Below are 15,978 nucleotides of genomic sequence, written 5' to 3' on the forward strand. Positions count from 1 at the left end.
TACCAGACGAAAAAAGAGGGCTTCTCCTTCATCCTCGTGAGCTGCAGCCCTGCGGTCAGGTTCCGCAAAGTGCTGCTTTCAGATACACGCCAAGCAGGCCGAGATGCAAAGAGCAACCGCCACTCGTCTGAAGCAGCACCCGCGAGCCCTGTCTGACCGGTAGGGCCTTTCCTAAGTGCTGACCTGCTCGGATGCGTTGCTGTTCAACTTGTGCAACTGTGGAAGTGGCACACCCCGTGCAGGCCAGATTTCATGAAGAGGAAACGAAGAGAAGTCCACAGGCAGTTTTCCGACAGGAATGGAAGACTCCTTCGTCCGGACGTTGACATAGTAAGTTGTCATCGAGCAGTTTAGAGCGCCGCTTCGCGGGAAAACTTTGCTTGAAAGGAGTCATAGAGTCATAGAGATGTACGTCACGGAAAGAGACCCGTCGGTCGGACCTTTCCGACCAGATATCCCATCCCAATCTAGTCGTACCTGCCGGCACCCGGGCCATATCCCTCCAAACCCTTCCTATTCATATAGCCACCCAGATGCCTTTTAAATATTGCAATTGTACTCGCCTCCGCCACTTCCTCTGGCAGCTCATTCCATACACGTACCACCCTCTGTGTGAAAAAGGTGCCCCTTAGTTCTCTTTCATATCTTTTCCCTCTCACCCTAAACCTCTGCCCTCTAGTGCTGGTCTCCCGCACCCCAGGGAAAAGACTTTCTCTCTTTATCCGATCTATACGCCTCATGATTTTATATCAACCATACAAATATCTCAGCAAGGGGCCCAGCAGTCACTTCCTTAGCTTCCCCCAGACCTGATCAGGTCCTGGGCATTGATCCACTTGTACGCGCTTCAAGGCATCCAGCATTCCTCCTCTGCAATGTGGACAATTTTCAAGATGTCACCATCCATTTCCCTATATTCTATACTTCTCCCTACATTCTATCCTTTTCCACAGTAAACACTGATGCAAAATACTCGTTTAGTATCGGCCCAGCCTCTCCTGCGGCTCGGCACAAAGGCCGCTGTGCTGATCCTCGAGGGGCCCTATTCTCTCCCTAGTCACCCTTTTGTCCTTATAATGTATTTGCAAAATCCCTTTGGATTTTCCTTAACTCTCTCTGCCAAAACTATCTCAGGTCCCCTTTTTACCCTCCTGATTTCCCTACTGTCTTTACACTCTTGTACGGATTCACTCGATCTATCCTGTCTATACCTGACATGTGCTTCCTTCTTTTCCTGAAGCAAACCCTCATTTTCTTAGGCTCTTTGGTAAACGGAAGCACCTCCCTTCTTGCCTGCATGGAGTGCTGAGCAAAGGATCTTAGTGCGCTGTGACGTGGCTCTCCAGCAGCGGAGCCATCGAGACAAAGAAGTGAAAGGCTTTGCCGAATGTTGCCTGCCAAGCGCAAGACATACCGGGCTTTGCCGAGCTCCTGACGCCACGGCTCTGCGGTACCGCGAGTGGGCCGTGTCTCTGCACGGGCCAGAGCCCAGCATGTAACGGGCGAGGTGCGTGATTGTGGATTGAAAGCCGATATCCTGGCCTCACTGGAGCTGCAGCTTTCTGACGAGGGTTGCTCTGTGGCTCGCGGCACCTTGAAAACCGGCCTATTTGGGCACGCGGTATGAGCCTCGGCTGTCGGCTGGCCTTCTTAGCGCAGTAGGCAGCGCGTCAGTCTCATAATCTGAAGGTCCTGAGTTCAATCCTCAGAGAAGGCAAGACTGTGGCCTTTGTCACCGGACGTGTTTTCTTTCTCTCCGCGGGCAATAATAATTGCTTTGGACGGCTTCACGCCTGATTTGAACTGACCACACCTGAGCAAACGCGTTGCTGGAAGGTTTAACATCTGGGCGACACGTGCTCAACTTTTTTTTCTGCACAGCATTTTGTAAACTCACCATCGTGCTATCTGTGCAGCAGCAAAGACTGGAGCCACACGCAGGGTTCACGCGAGGGTCACACTGCTTGCGTCTCAAGCGTGTCCCCAGGAAAAGCACTGTGGAGAATGTGGACATCGATCCCACTACCTCTCGCATGCGAAGCGAGCGCTCTACCATTTGAGCTAATTCCCCTACGACGTGCACTTGCTTAGCCCCCATGGTGCTTCGGAACGATGAGCTGAGAGCAGCAGGTGATTTCCTCTCGAGATTGCACGCTGTATTCAACCGAACAACGCGACGCGACTATCGACACATCCGAGCAGCAGCAGCAGCAGCACGTGCGCGAAGTCTTCTGGAAAACACGGTGCCGCCGAAAGAATCGCCAGCGAGACGCTCTGAGATTCCAGAATCCAAACGAACCGATCGGCGCCAGCAGTCACAACAAGTGTGAGGTAGCACTCGAGAGCGCTGTCTGACTGATTGGAGACTTGCGACACGTTCAAGTGAGTGCTGACTGACTGCGTGGATGTTGTGTTCCTCCAGAGGGCTCCCTGCTGCTCGTGGTTTGCAACTGCAGACGTCACAGCACACCAACAGGCAGACTTCTCTGAAGAAGAAGAAGAAGAAGAAGGTGTATTTTGGAGAAAGAGAACACTTGGGGCTGTTACCAGACGAAAAAAGAGGGCTTCTCCTTCATCCTCGTGAGCTGCAGCCCTGCGGTCAGGTTCCGCAAAGTGCTGCTTTCAGATACACGCCAAGCAGGCCGAGATGCAAAGAGCAACCGCCACTCGTCTGAAGCAGCACCCGCGAGCCCTGTCTGACCGGTAGGGCCTTTCCTAAGTGCTGACCTGCTCGGATGCGTTGCTGTTCAACTTGTGCAACTGTGGAAGTGGCACACCCCGTGCAGGCCAGATTTCATGAAGAGGAAACGAAGAGAAGTCCACAGGCAGTTTTCCGACAGGAATGGAAGACTCCTTCGTCCGGACGTTGACATAGTAAGTTGTCATCGAGCAGTTTAGAGCGCCGCTTCGCGGGAAAACTTTGCTTGAAAGGAGTCATAGAGTCATAGAGATGTACGTCACGGAAAGAGACCCGTCGGTCGGACCTTTCCGACCAGATATCCCATCCCAATCTAGTCGTACCTGCCGGCACCCGGGCCATATCCCTCCAAACCCTTCCTATTCATATAGCCACCCAGATGCCTTTTAAATATTGCAATTGTACTCGCCTCCGCCACTTCCTCTGGCAGCTCATTCCATACACGTACCACCCTCTGTGTGAAAAAGGTGCCCCTTAGTTCTCTTTCATATCTTTTCCCTCTCACCCTAAACCTCTGCTCTCTAGTGCTGGTCTCCCGCACCCCAGGGAAAAGACTTTCTCTCTTTATCCGATCTATACGCCTCATGATTTTATATCAACCATACAAATATCTCAGCAAGGGGCCCAGCAGTCACTTCCTTAGCTTCCCCCAGACCTGATCAGGTCCTGGGCATTGATCCACTTGTACGCGCTTCAAGGCATCCAGCATTCCTCCTCTGCAATGTGGACAATTTTCAAGATGTCACCATCCATTTCCCTATATTCTATACTTCTCCCTACATTCTATCCTTTTCCACAGTAAACACTGATGCAAAATACTCGTTTAGTATCGGCCCAGCCTCTCCTGCGGCTCGGCACAAAGGCCGCTGTGCTGATCCTCGAGGGGCCCTATTCTCTCCCTAGTCACCCTTTTGTCCTTATAATGTATTTGCAAAATCCCTTTGGATTTTCCTTAACTCTCTCTGCCAAAACTATCTCAGGTCCCCTTTTTACCCTCCTGATTTCCCTACTGTCTTTACACTCTTGTACGGATTCACTCGATCTATCCTGTCTATACCTGACATGTGCTTCCTTCTTTTCCTGAAGCAAACCCTCATTTTCTTAGGCTCTTTGGTAAACGGAAGCACCTCCCTTCTTGCCTGCATGGAGTGCTGAGCAAAGGATCTTAGTGCGCTGTGACGTGGCTCTCCAGCAGCGGAGCCATCGAGACAAAGAAGTGAAAGGCTTTGCCGAATGTTGCCTGCCAAGCGCAAGACATACCGGGCTTTGCCGAGCTCCTGACGCCACGGCTCTGCGGTACCGCGAGTGGGCCGTGTCTCTGCACGGGCCAGAGCCCAGCATGTAACGGGCGAGGTGCGTGATTGTGGATTGAAAGCCGATATCCTGGCCTCACTGGAGCTGCAGCTTTCTGACGAGGGTTGCTCTGTGGCTCGCGGCACCTTGAAAACCGGCCTATTTGGGCACGCGGTATGAGCCTCGGCTGTCGGCTGGCCTTCTTAGCGCAGTAGGCAGCGCGTCAGTCTCATAATCTGAAGGTCCTGAGTTCAATCCTCAGAGAAGGCAAGACTGTGGCCTTTGTCACCGGACGTGTTTTCTTTCTCTCCGCGGGCAATAATAATTGCTTTGGACGGCTTCACGCCTGATTTGAACTGACCACACCAGAGCAAACGCGTTGCTGGAAGGTTTAACATCTGGGCGACACGTGCTCAACTTTTTTTTCTGCACAGCATTTTGTAAACTCACCATCGTGCTATCTGTGCAGCAGCAAAGACTGGAGCCACACGCAGGGTTCACGCGAGGGTCACACTGCTTGCGTCTCAAGCGTGTCCCCAGGAAAAGCACTGTGGAGAATGTGGACATCGATCCCACTACCTCTCGCATGCGAAGCGAGCGCTCTACCATTTGAGCTAATTCCCCTACGACGTGCACTTGCTTAGCCCCCATGGTGCTTCGGAACGATGAGCTGAGAGCAGCAGGTGATTTCCTCTCGAGATTGCACGCTGTATTCAACCGAACAACGCGACGCGACTATCGACACATCCGAGCAGCAGCAGCAGCAGCACGTGCGCGAAGTCTTCTGGAAAACACGGTGCCGCCGAAAGAATCGCCAGCGAGACGCTCTGAGATTCCAGAATCCAAACGAACCGATCGGCGCCAGCAGTCACAACAAGTGTGAGGTAGCACTCGAGAGCGCTGTCTGACTGATTGGAGACTTGCGACACGTTCAAGTGAGTGCTGACTGACTGCGTGGATGTTGTGTTCCTCCAGAGGGCTCCCTGCTGCTCGTGGTTTGCAACTGCAGACGTCACAGCACACCAACAGGCAGACTTCTCTGAAGAAGAAGAAGAAGAAGAAGGTGTATTTTGGAGAAAGAGAACACTTGGGGCTGTTACCAGACGAAAAAAGAGGGCTTCTCCTTCATCCTCGTGAGCTGCAGCCCTGCGGTCAGGTTCCGCAAAGTGCTGCTTTCAGATACACGCCAAGCAGGCCGAGATGCAAAGAGCAACCGCCACTCGTCTGAAGCAGCACCCGCGAGCCCTGTCTGACCGGTAGGGCCTTTCCTAAGTGCTGACCTGCTCGGATGCGTTGCTGTTCAACTTGTGCAACTGTGGAAGTGGCACACCCCGTGCAGGCCAGATTTCATGAAGAGGAAACGAAGAGAAGTCCACAGGCAGTTTTCCGACAGGAATGGAAGACTCCTTCGTCCGGACATTGACATAGTAAGTTGTCATCGAGCAGTTTAGAGCGCCGCTTCGCGGGAAAACTTTGCTTGAAAGGAGTCATAGAGTCATAGAGATGTACGTCACGGAAAGAGACCCGTCGGTCGGACCTTTCCGACCAGATATCCCATCCCAATCTAGTCGTACCTGCCGGCACCCGGGCCATATCCCTCCAAACCCTTCCTATTCATATAGCCACCCAGATGCCTTTTAAATATTGCAATTGTACTCGCCTCCGCCACTTCCTCTGGCAGCTCATTCCATACACGTACCACCCTCTGTGTGAAAAAGGTGCCCCTTAGTTCTCTTTCATATCTTTTCCCTCTCACCCTAAACCTCTGCTCTCTAGTGCTGGTCTCCCGCACCCCAGGGAAAAGACTTTCTCTCTTTATCCGATCTATACGCCTCATGATTTTATATCAACCATACAAATATCTCAGCAAGGGGCCCAGCAGTCACTTCCTTAGCTTCCCCCAGACCTGATCAGGTCCTGGGCATTGATCCACTTGTACGCGCTTCAAGGCATCCAGCATTCCTCCTCTGCAATGTGGACAATTTTCAAGATGTCACCATCCATTTCCCTATATTCTATACTTCTCCCTACATTCTATCCTTTTCCACAGTAAACACTGATGCAAAATACTCGTTTAGTATCGGCCCAGCCTCTCCTGCGGCTCGGCACAAAGGCCGCTGTGCTGATCCTCGAGGGGCCCTATTCTCTCCCTAGTCACCCTTTTGTCCTTATAATGTATTTGCAAAATCCCTTTGGATTTTCCTTAACTCTCTCTGCCAAAACTATCTCAGGTCCCCTTTTTACCCTCCTGATTTCCCTACTGTCTTTACACTCTTGTACGGATTCACTCGATCTATCCTGTCTATACCTGACATGTGCTTCCTTCTTTTCCTGAAGCAAACCCTCATTTTCTTAGGCTCTTTGGTAAACGGAAGCACCTCCCTTCTTGCCTGCATGGAGTGCTGAGCAAAGGATCTTAGTGCGCTGTGACGTGGCTCTCCAGTAGCGGAGCCATCGAGACAAAGAAGTGAAAGGCTTTGCCGAATGTTGCCTGCCAAGCGCAAGACATACCGGGCTTTGCCGAGCTCCTGACGCCACGGCTCTGCGGTACCGCGAGTGGGCCGTGTCTCTGCACGGGCCAGAGCCCAGCATGTAACGGGCGAGGTGCGTGATTGTGGATTGAAAGCCGATATCCTGGCCTCACTGGAGCTGCAGCTTTCTGACGAGGGTTGCTCTGTGGCTCGCGGCACCTTGAAAACAGGCCTATTTGGGCACGCGGTATGAGCCTCGGCTGTCGGCTGGCCTTCTTAGCGCAGTAGGCAGCGCGTCAGTCTCATAATCTGATAGGCCCTGAGTTCAATCCTCAGAGAAGGCAAGACTGTGGCCTTTGTCACCGGGCGTGTTTTCTTTCTCTCCGCGGGCAATAATAATTGCTTTGGACGGCTTCACGCCTGATTTGAACTGACCACACCAGAGCAAACGCGTTGCTGGAAGGTTTAACATCTGGGCGACACGTGCTCAACTTTTTTTTCTGCACAGCATTTTGTGAACTCACCATCGTGCTATCTGTGCAGCAGCAAAGACTGGAGCCACACGCAGGGTTCACGCGAGGGTCACACTGCTTGCGTCTCAAGCGTGTCCCCAGGAAAAGCACTGTGGAGAATGTGGGCATCGATCCCACTACCTCTCGCATGCTAAGCGAGCGCTCTACCATTTGAGCTAATTCCCCTACAATGTGCACTTGCTTAGCCCCCATGGTGCTTCGGAACGATGAGCTGAGAGCAGCAGGCGATTTCCTCTCGAGATTGCACGCTGTATTCAACCGAACAACGCGACGCGACTATCGACACATCCGAGCAGCAGCAGCAGCACGTGCGCGAAGTCTTCTGGAAAACACAGTGCCGCCGAAAGAATCGCCAGCGAGACGCTCTGAGATTCCAGAATCCAAACGAACCGATCGGCGCCAGCAGTCACAACAAGTGTGAGGTAGCACTCGAGAGCGCTGTCTGACTAATTGGAGACTTGCGACACGTTCAAGTGAGTGCTGACTGACTGCGTGGATGTTGTGTTCCTCCAGAGGGACCGGTGGATCGGACGGTGTTTGTGAAGAAAGTTCTGCTGGAGTGTTGCGGCCTTGCAGCCGCAGACGTGTACTGCCTGCAGGATTTCCCTGGGGCAGGCTACTTCGATGTGACCTTCAGAAGCGTGAAGCAGTGCGAACAGCTCCTGAAGGTCTTCAAGGAGAAGGAAGGGGAGCCGCTGTTCTCCATCTTGTCGGCGACGCCATTGTGTGTGCTTCCTGCACAGAGGAACCGGGTTGTTACAATCCATATGTACAACCCCTACGTTCCAGCGGCTGATGTCCTGACCTTCCTGGGAAGGTACGTCCAAGTCGAGGGAGAAGCCACCGATGTGATCGACCCCTTTGGGATCTGGACCAGTAAGAGGCAGGTCAAGGTAACTCTGAGGGCCGATGACAGTGGGAACATCCTCCACCCACCCTCGAGCTTCGCAATCGGAGGGAGCAGAGGCTACCTGACATATGCAGGGCAGCCCAAAGTGTGCCGAACCTGCGGGAAGTCGGGACACGTGGCGGTGGATTGCAAAGTGACCATCTGCAGGAACTGCAAACAGGAGGGTCACTTGACAAAGGACTGTCGGGAGGAAAAGAGCTGCAACCTGTGCGGGGAGGCGGGCCACATGTACAAGGCCTGCCCAAGACGAGGAGCCGCCACCTACGCACAGATGGCCGGAGGTGGCAACACGAGCCGCGGACCGACAAAGTCTAACGAGGTACCGCGAATCAGCAAAGGAACGGTGCCTGGAGGCACCCAGAAGGAAGGGAAAGTTGTAGAGGAGCAGGCAGCAGACAGCGGGGAGATGCAGCAGCCGACCCAAGCTCCTGCAAGACTGACGGAGGAAATGGAAGAGGAGGGATCAAAGGAGGCAGAGCAGTGGATTATCGTTAAAAACAGGAAAAGGAAACCTCTCGAGGGCCCCAAAGCCACCAAGCGAAGGGGGAAGAGACACCTCCAAGAGGAGGATACAGGCAGCTCCTCCGAGGGTGAGGACGGGCGCAAGAAGGGTCGCCTCCGGAGGAAGAGGCAGAGCGCCGTGGGGAGAAAGGAGGGCAACACCGCCCAAGAAGGAAAAGACGATCCCTCTGAGGGGATGCGTGAAGGCCTCCCCCTACCCGGTGAGAACCAAGGGGTACCCACCGGCCCACAGCTCCAGGGAACTGGGAGCAGCGTCCCAGTGACAGCCCTGATGTCAGATGGAGAACGGGGCGATGCGGACCCTGGGTCTGACACGATGACACCAGAGCGGGGAAATGACTCCAGCGTGGAGCCGGACAACTACCTCAGCCCTGGGAAGGTCCAGCAGTTTGCTGTCACCACGGGGATGCACGCAGCTACCCCACTGGAGCAAGACCAGAAGAAAATGGACACTGGTAACCCCGCAAACTGTTAAAATGGGGTTTAAAATTGCCAGCATAAATGTGCGTAGCATTAAAGCGGCTACGCGATGTGTTTCAACGCTGGCCTTCCTGGCCAACGTCAAAGCCGATGTCCTGTTTCTGCAGGAGTGCGGGATACCGCACCTCAGCAGTTACAGGAGATGGTCGAGCTTGTGGGCCCACGGGCCGTCAGTGTGGTCGGGGGGCAACGATAGCCGCGCCTCCGGCCTGGGTATCCTGTTGCGGGGAGGCAACTTCACCATCTCCGAGGTTAAGGAGGTGGTGGGCGGGCGCCTCCTCGTCGTGGACGTCAAATACAGAAACGCTCCCGTGAGACTAATCAACGTGTACGCCCCAGTGGGTAAGAGTGAACGGTTGGCCGTCCTGCAACAGCTTCCACTGCTGCTGGCTACGTCCAGGCCGGTCATTCTGGCCGGAGACTTCAACTGCATCATTGATGCTGATGGACGATCCGGCGGGGGGGACAGTAAACCGGACGCTACGTCCAGGGCCCTGATGGAAACGGTCAAAGATGCCAAGCTGCACGACGTCTTCAGCGCCCCTGCAGACGGAGCGCAGCGTAGATACACCTGGTCACGGGCAGACGGGTCTATCCGCTCAAGGATAGATTACCTGTTTGTGTCCCGAACGCTCTCGGTCAGATCCACCGACGTCAAGCCGGTGTTCTTCTCTGACCACTGCCTCCTGCTGGCCGACTGTCACCTACAGGACGAACAGCGGGCGGGCAAGGGAACGTGGAAACTGAACACTAAGCTGTTGACCCCGGGAAACATCGAAGAGCTCAAGAGGGATTACGCAGGTTGGAGAACCGTGAAGCCCCTCTTTGAGTCTCCAGCGGACTGGTGGGAAACGGTAAAAGGGAACATCAAGAGGTTCTTTATCCTCAAAGGTGTCCAGGAGGCGAGAGAGAGGCGGGGAAAACTGTCCCAGCTCCAGGAAAGTATGCAGAACCTGCTCCTGCTGCAGACGATGGGGGTGGATGTCACGGAGGACCTCAAGGAGGTGAAGGGCCAGCAAGCCTCGCTCTTCGCCTCGGAGGCCTCCAGGATAATCTTCCGGTCCAGGGTCCGCTCGGTGGAGCAGGACGAGACGTGCTCACGTTTCTTCTTCCAGAAGGTGCACAAAGAGAGCTCCGTGCTCAGCAGCCTGAAGAAAGAAGATGGCTCGGTAACGTCATCTCAGGCTGACGTCATGAGGATCAGCAAATCCTTCTACGCCAGCCTGTATGACTCGAAGCCGACCGACAGCGCGGCCTCCCAGTCGTTCCTGTCCTCTATCACGGAGGTCCTAGATGACGGAACACGAGAGAGGCTGGACCAGCCGCTATCTCTGGATGAACTGACCAAGGCCCTCGAGTCCTTCGAAAAGAATAAAACTCCCGGAAGCGACGGCTTACCGGTCGAGGTTTATTCCGCTCTTTGGGACTTGATCGGCCAGGACCTGCTGGAGGTGTATGTCAGTATGCTCCGGGCAGGTACCATGAGTGAATCCATGAGGAAAGGCATCATCACCCTCGTCTACAAGCGGAAGGGGGAGAGGGAGGAAATTAGAAATTGGAGACCGATCTCACTGTTAAATGCAGACTACAAAATCCTGTCAAAGGTCATCGCCAACCGGGTCAGGTCTGCTCTGGGATCGGTGATCCACCCGGACCAAACCTGTGCTGTACCGGGCAGGAAGATCTCTGAGAGTCTCGCACTCCTCAGGGATACGATCGCCTACGTGCAGGACAGGGGGGTGGACACCTGCCTCATCAGCCTGGACCAGGAGAAAGCCTTTGACAGGATATCGCATACATATATGAGGGATGTCCTCTCCAAAATGGGCTTTGGGGAGGGAATCGGAAATTGGATCAGACTGCTCTACACCAACATTGTCAGTGCAGTCTCAATCAATGGGTGGGAATCAGATAGCTTCCCTGTAAGATCTGGAGTCAGGCAGGGATGCCCCCTCTCACCCGCCTTGTTTGTGTGTTGCATAGAGCCATTTGCCGAATCCATCAGGAAGGATGCGAGCCTGAGGGGGGTGACTATTCCTGGCAGCGGGGGCCTGCAGGTTAAGGCCTCCCTGTACATGGATGACGTCGCTGTTTTCTGCTCGGATCCGCTGTCCGTGCACAGACTCGTGTGCATCTGCGACCAGTTCGAACGGGCCTCGGGGGCCAAGGTAAACCGAGGCAAGAGCGAGGCCATGCTCTTCGGGAACTGGGCCGACCAATCCTCTATCCCCTTCACCGTCAGGACTGACCACCTGAAGGTGCTGGGTATTTGGTTCGGGGGGGCTGGGGCGTGCGCCAAGACCTGGGAGGAGCGGATCAGGAAGATGAGACAGAAACTAGGCAGATGGGGGCAACGGTCGCTCTCCATCGCGGGAAAAAACCTGGTCATCAGGTGTGAGGTACTCTCAGTATTGCTATATGTGGCACAGGTCTGGCCTATCCCCAGGACCTGTGCCGCCGCAGTCACCCGGGCCATCTTCCAATTCATTTGGAGATCAAAGATGGACCGGGTCCGAAGAGACTCAATGTACAAAGACCGGTGCAATGGGGGAAAAAACACGCCCAATGCCACCCTCACCCTGATGGCCACCTTTGTGTGTGGCTGCATCAAGCTGTGCGTGGATCCCCGGTACGCAAACACCAAGTGTCACTACGTACTGAGGTTCTACCTGTCCCCGGTGTTGCGAAGGATGGGCCTGGCCTCGCTGCCGCGGAACGCTCCGAGTAGTTGGACCGTTCCGTATCACCTGTCCTTCGTGGAGAAATTTATGAGGAAAAACACCTTTGACCACAAGTCCATCAGGAAGTGGTCAGCACGTAGCGTCCTTGAGACCCTTCGGGAAAAGGAGAGGGCGGATCCTGTCGAGCGGTTCCCTGAGCAGACTGTCAAAGCCATTTGGCAGAATGCCTCATCGCCAGAACTTTCCAACAAGCACCAAGACGTGGCTTGGCTGGTGGTGAGAAGGGCTCTGCCTGTGAGATCCTTTATGCACGCCCGGACTCTCTGCCGCACCGCACGCTGCCCTCGAAGTGGCTGCGGGGGGGACGAGACTGTCACACACCTCCTTCTGGAATGTGCCTATGCAGAGGAAGTCTGGAGAGGAATGCAGTGGTGCTTGTCGAGGTTCGTCCCGAGCAGCGCCGTGACGCGGGACTCCGTGCTCTACGGCCTGTTCCCCGGGACTCACACCGAGACGAACATTAACTGCGCCTGGAGGATCATCAACTCGGTGAAGGACGCTCTCTGGGCGGTCCGAAACCTGTTGATCTTCCAGCTGAAGGAGTTGACCCCGACCGAGTGTTGCAGACTGGCACATTCCAAGGTCCAAGACTACGTGTTGAGGGACGCGCTGAAGCTTGGGGCAGCTGCCGCCAAGGCGCGGTGGGGAAAGACCACTGTGTAAGATCGGCCTGCCGAAAGAAGAACAGGGGGCCCATACAGACGTTTTTTTGGGCTCTGCTGATGCCTCAGCCAAATATATGTATATATACAAGATTGAAAAAATGCACAGGATTGTAAAGGACAAGAATAAAGTCGAATCTGTGTTTGTAAATATGGACATATGTATGGCATGATCCAATGTACAGACCATCAAATCATTTATGAATAAAGTATATTTTTGAAATAAAAAAAAAAGGTGGTGAGAAGGGCTCTGCCTGTGAGATCCTTTATGCACGCCCGGACTCTCTGCCGCACCGCACGCTGCCCTCGAAGTGGCTGCGGGGGGGACGAGACTGTCACACACCTCCTTCTGGAATGTGCCTATGCAGAGGAAGTCTGGAGAGGAATGCAGTGGTGCTTGTCGAGGTTCGTCCCGAGCAGCGCCGTGACGCGGGACTCCGTGCTCTACGGCCTGTTCCCCGGGACTCACACCGAGACGAACATTAACTGCGCCTGGAGGATCATCAACTCGGTGAAGGACGCTCTCTGGGCGGTCCGAAACCTGTTGATCTTCCAGCTGAAGGAGTTGACCCCGACCGAGTGTTGCAGACTGGCACATTCCAAGGTCCAAGACTACGTGTTGAGGGACGCGCTGAAGCTTGGGGCAGCTGCCGCCAAGGCGCGGTGGGGAAAGACCACCGTGTAAGATCGGCCTGCCGAAAGAAGAACAGGGGGCCCATACAGACGTTTTTTTGGGCTCTGCTGATGCCTCAGCCAAATATATGTATATATACAAGATTGAAAAAATGCACAGGATTGTAAAGGACAAGAATAAAGTCGAATCTGTGTTTGTAAATATGGACATATGTATGGCATGATCCAATGTACAGACCATCAAATCATTTATGAATAAAGTATATTTTTGAAATAAAAAAAAAAAGACGTGTACTGCCTGCAGGATTTCCCTGGGGCAGGCTACTTTGATGTGACCTTCAGAAGCGTGAAGCAGTGCGAACAGCTCCTGAAGGTCTTCAAGGAGAAGGAAGGGGAGCCGCTGTTCTCCATCTTGTCGGCGACGCCATTGTGTGTGCTTCCTGCACAGAGGAACCGGGTTGTTACAATCCATATGTACAACCCCTACGTTCCAGCGGCTGATGTCCTGACCTTCCTGGGAAGGTACGTCCAAGTCGAGGGAGAAGCCACCGATGTGATCGACCCCTTTGGGATCTGGACCAGTAAGAGGCAGGTCAAGGTAACTCTGAGGGCCGATGACAGTGGGAACATCCTCCACCCACCCTCGAGCTTCGCAATCGGAGGGAGCAGAGGCTACCTGACATATGCAGGGCAGCCCAAAGTGTGCCGAACCTGCGGGAAGTCGGGACACGTGGCGGTGGATTGCAAAGTGACCATCTGCAGGAACTGCAAACAGGAGGGTCACTTGACAAAGGACTGTCGGGAGGAAAAGAGCTGCAACCTGTGCGGGGAGGCGGGCCACATGTACAAGGCCTGCCCAAGACGAGGAGCCGCCACCTACGCACAGATGGCCGGAGGTGGCAACACGAGCCGCGGACCGACAAAGTCTAACGAGGTACCGCGAATCAGCAAAGGAACGGTGCCTGGAGGCACCCAGAAGGAAGGGAAAGTTGTAGAGGAGCAGGCAGCAGACAGCGGGGAGATGCAGCAGCCGACCCAAGCTCCTGCAAGACAGACGGAGGAAATGGAAGAGGAGGGATCAAAGGAGGCAGAGCAGTGGATTATCGTTAAAAACAGGAAAAGGAAACCTCTCGAGGGCCCCAAAGCCACCAAGCGAAGGGGGAAGAGACACCTCCAAGAGGAGGATACAGGCAGCTCCTCCAAGGGTGAGGACGGGCGCAAGAAGGGTCGCCTCCGGAGGAAGAGGCAGAGCGCCGTGGGGAGAAAGGAGGGCAACACCGCCCAAGAAGGAAAAGACGATCCCTCTGAGGGGATGGGTGAAGGCCTCCCCCGACCCGGTGAGAACCAAGGGGTACCCACCGGCCCACAGCTCCAGGGAACTGGGAGCAGCGTCCCAGTGACAGCCCTGATGTCAGATGGAGAACGGGGCGATGCGGACCCTGGGTCTGACACGATGACACCAGAGCGGGGAAATGACTCCAGCGTGGAGCCGGACAACTACCTCAGCCCTGGGAAGGTCCAGCAGTTTGCTGTCACCACGGGGATGCACGCAGCTACCCCACTGGAGCAAGACCAGAAGAAAATGGACACTGGTAACCCCGCAAACTGTTAAAATGGGGTTTAAAATTGCCAGCATAAATGTGCGTAGCATTAAAGCGGCTACGCGATGTGTTTCAACGCTGGCCTTCCTGGCCAACGTCAAAGCCGACGTCCTGTTTCTGCAGGAGTGCGGGATACCGCACCTCAGCAGTTACAGGAGATGGTCGAGCTTGTGGGCCCACGGGCCGTCAGTGTGGTCGGGGGGCAACGATAGCCGCGCCTCCGGCCTGGGTATCCTGTTGCGGGGAGGCAACTTCACCATCTCCGAGGTTAAGGAGGTGGTGGGCGGGCGCCTCCTCGTCGTGGACGTCAAATACAGAAACGCTCCCGTGAGACTAATCAACGTGTACGCCCCAGTGGGTAAGAGTGAACGGTTGGCCGTCCTGCAACAGCTTCCACTGCTGCTGGCTACGTCCAGGCCGGTCATTCTGGCCGGAGACTTCAACTGCATCATTGATGCTGATGGACGATCCGGCGGGGGGGACAGTAAACCGGACGCTACGTCCAGGGCCCTGATGGAAACGGTCAAAGACGCCAAGCTGCACGACGTCTTCAGCGCCCCTGCAGACGGAGCGCAGCGTAGATACACCTGGTCACGGGCAGACGGGTCTATCCGCTCAAGGATAGATTACCTGTTTGTGTCCCGAACGCTCTCGGTCAGATCCACCGACGTCAAGCCGGTGTTCTTCTCTGACCACTGCCTCCTGCTGGCCGACTGTCACCTACAGGACGAACAGCGGGTGGGCAAGGGAACGTGGAAACTGAACACTAAGCTGTTGACCCCGGGAAACATCGAAGAGCTCAAGAGGGATTACGCAGGTTGGAGAACCGTGAAGCCCCTCTTTGAGTCTCCATCGGACTGGTGGGAAACGGTAAAAGGGAACATCAAGAGGTTCTTTATCCTCAAAGGTGTCCAGGAGGCGAGAGAGAGGCGGGGAAAACTGTCCCAGCTCCAGGAAAGTATGCAGAACCTGCTCCTGCTGCAGACGATGGGGGTGGATGTCACGGAGGACCTCAAGGAGGTGAAGGGCCAGCAAGCCTCGCTCTTCGCCTCGGAGGCCTCCAGGATAATCTTCCGGTCCAGGGTCCGCTCGGTGGAGCAGGACGAGACGTGCTCACGTTTCTTCTTCCAGAAGGTGCACAAAGAGAGCTCCGTGCTCAGCAGCCTGAAGAAAGAAGATGGCTCGGTAACGTCATCTCAGGCTGACGTCATGAGGATCAGCAAATCCTTCTACGCCAGCCTGTATGACTCGAAGCCGACCGACAGCGCGGCCTCCCAGTCGTTCCTGTCCTCTATCACGGAGGTCCTAGATGACGGAACACGAGAGAGGCTGGACCAGCCGCTATCTCTGGATGAACTGACCAAGGCCCTCGAGTCCTTCGAAAAGAATAAAACTCCCGGAAGCGACGGCTTACCGGTCGAGGTTTATTCCGCT

At 54.8% G+C, this 15,978-nt stretch overlaps 4 non-coding genes across 4 annotated transcripts; 3 read left to right on the forward strand and 1 right to left on the reverse strand.

The window, feature by feature from the left end:
* Positions 1-1,644: 1,644 nt before the first annotated feature.
* Positions 1,645-1,717, forward strand: trnam-cau (transfer RNA methionine (anticodon CAU)). The gene has a single exon. It is a non-coding gene; the product is annotated as a tRNA-Met (tRNA).
* Positions 1,718-4,188: 2,471 nt separating this feature from the next.
* trnam-cau (transfer RNA methionine (anticodon CAU)) lies at positions 4,189-4,261 on the forward strand. Its single transcript has one exon. It is a non-coding gene; the product is annotated as a tRNA-Met (tRNA).
* A 2,471-nt stretch (positions 4,262-6,732) lies between these two features.
* On the forward strand, positions 6,733-6,806 carry trnam-cau (transfer RNA methionine (anticodon CAU)). The gene has a single exon. It is a non-coding gene; the product is annotated as a tRNA-Met (tRNA).
* A 281-nt stretch (positions 6,807-7,087) lies between these two features.
* Positions 7,088-7,160, reverse strand: trnaa-agc (transfer RNA alanine (anticodon AGC)). Its single transcript has one exon. It is a non-coding gene; the product is annotated as a tRNA-Ala (tRNA).
* Positions 7,161-15,978: the final 8,818 nt, after the last annotated feature.

The sequence above is a fragment of the Chiloscyllium punctatum genome, chromosome 5 (genome assembly GCF_047496795.1).
Source record: "Chiloscyllium punctatum isolate Juve2018m chromosome 5, sChiPun1.3, whole genome shotgun sequence".
NCBI lineage: Eukaryota > Metazoa > Chordata > Chondrichthyes > Orectolobiformes > Hemiscylliidae > Chiloscyllium > Chiloscyllium punctatum.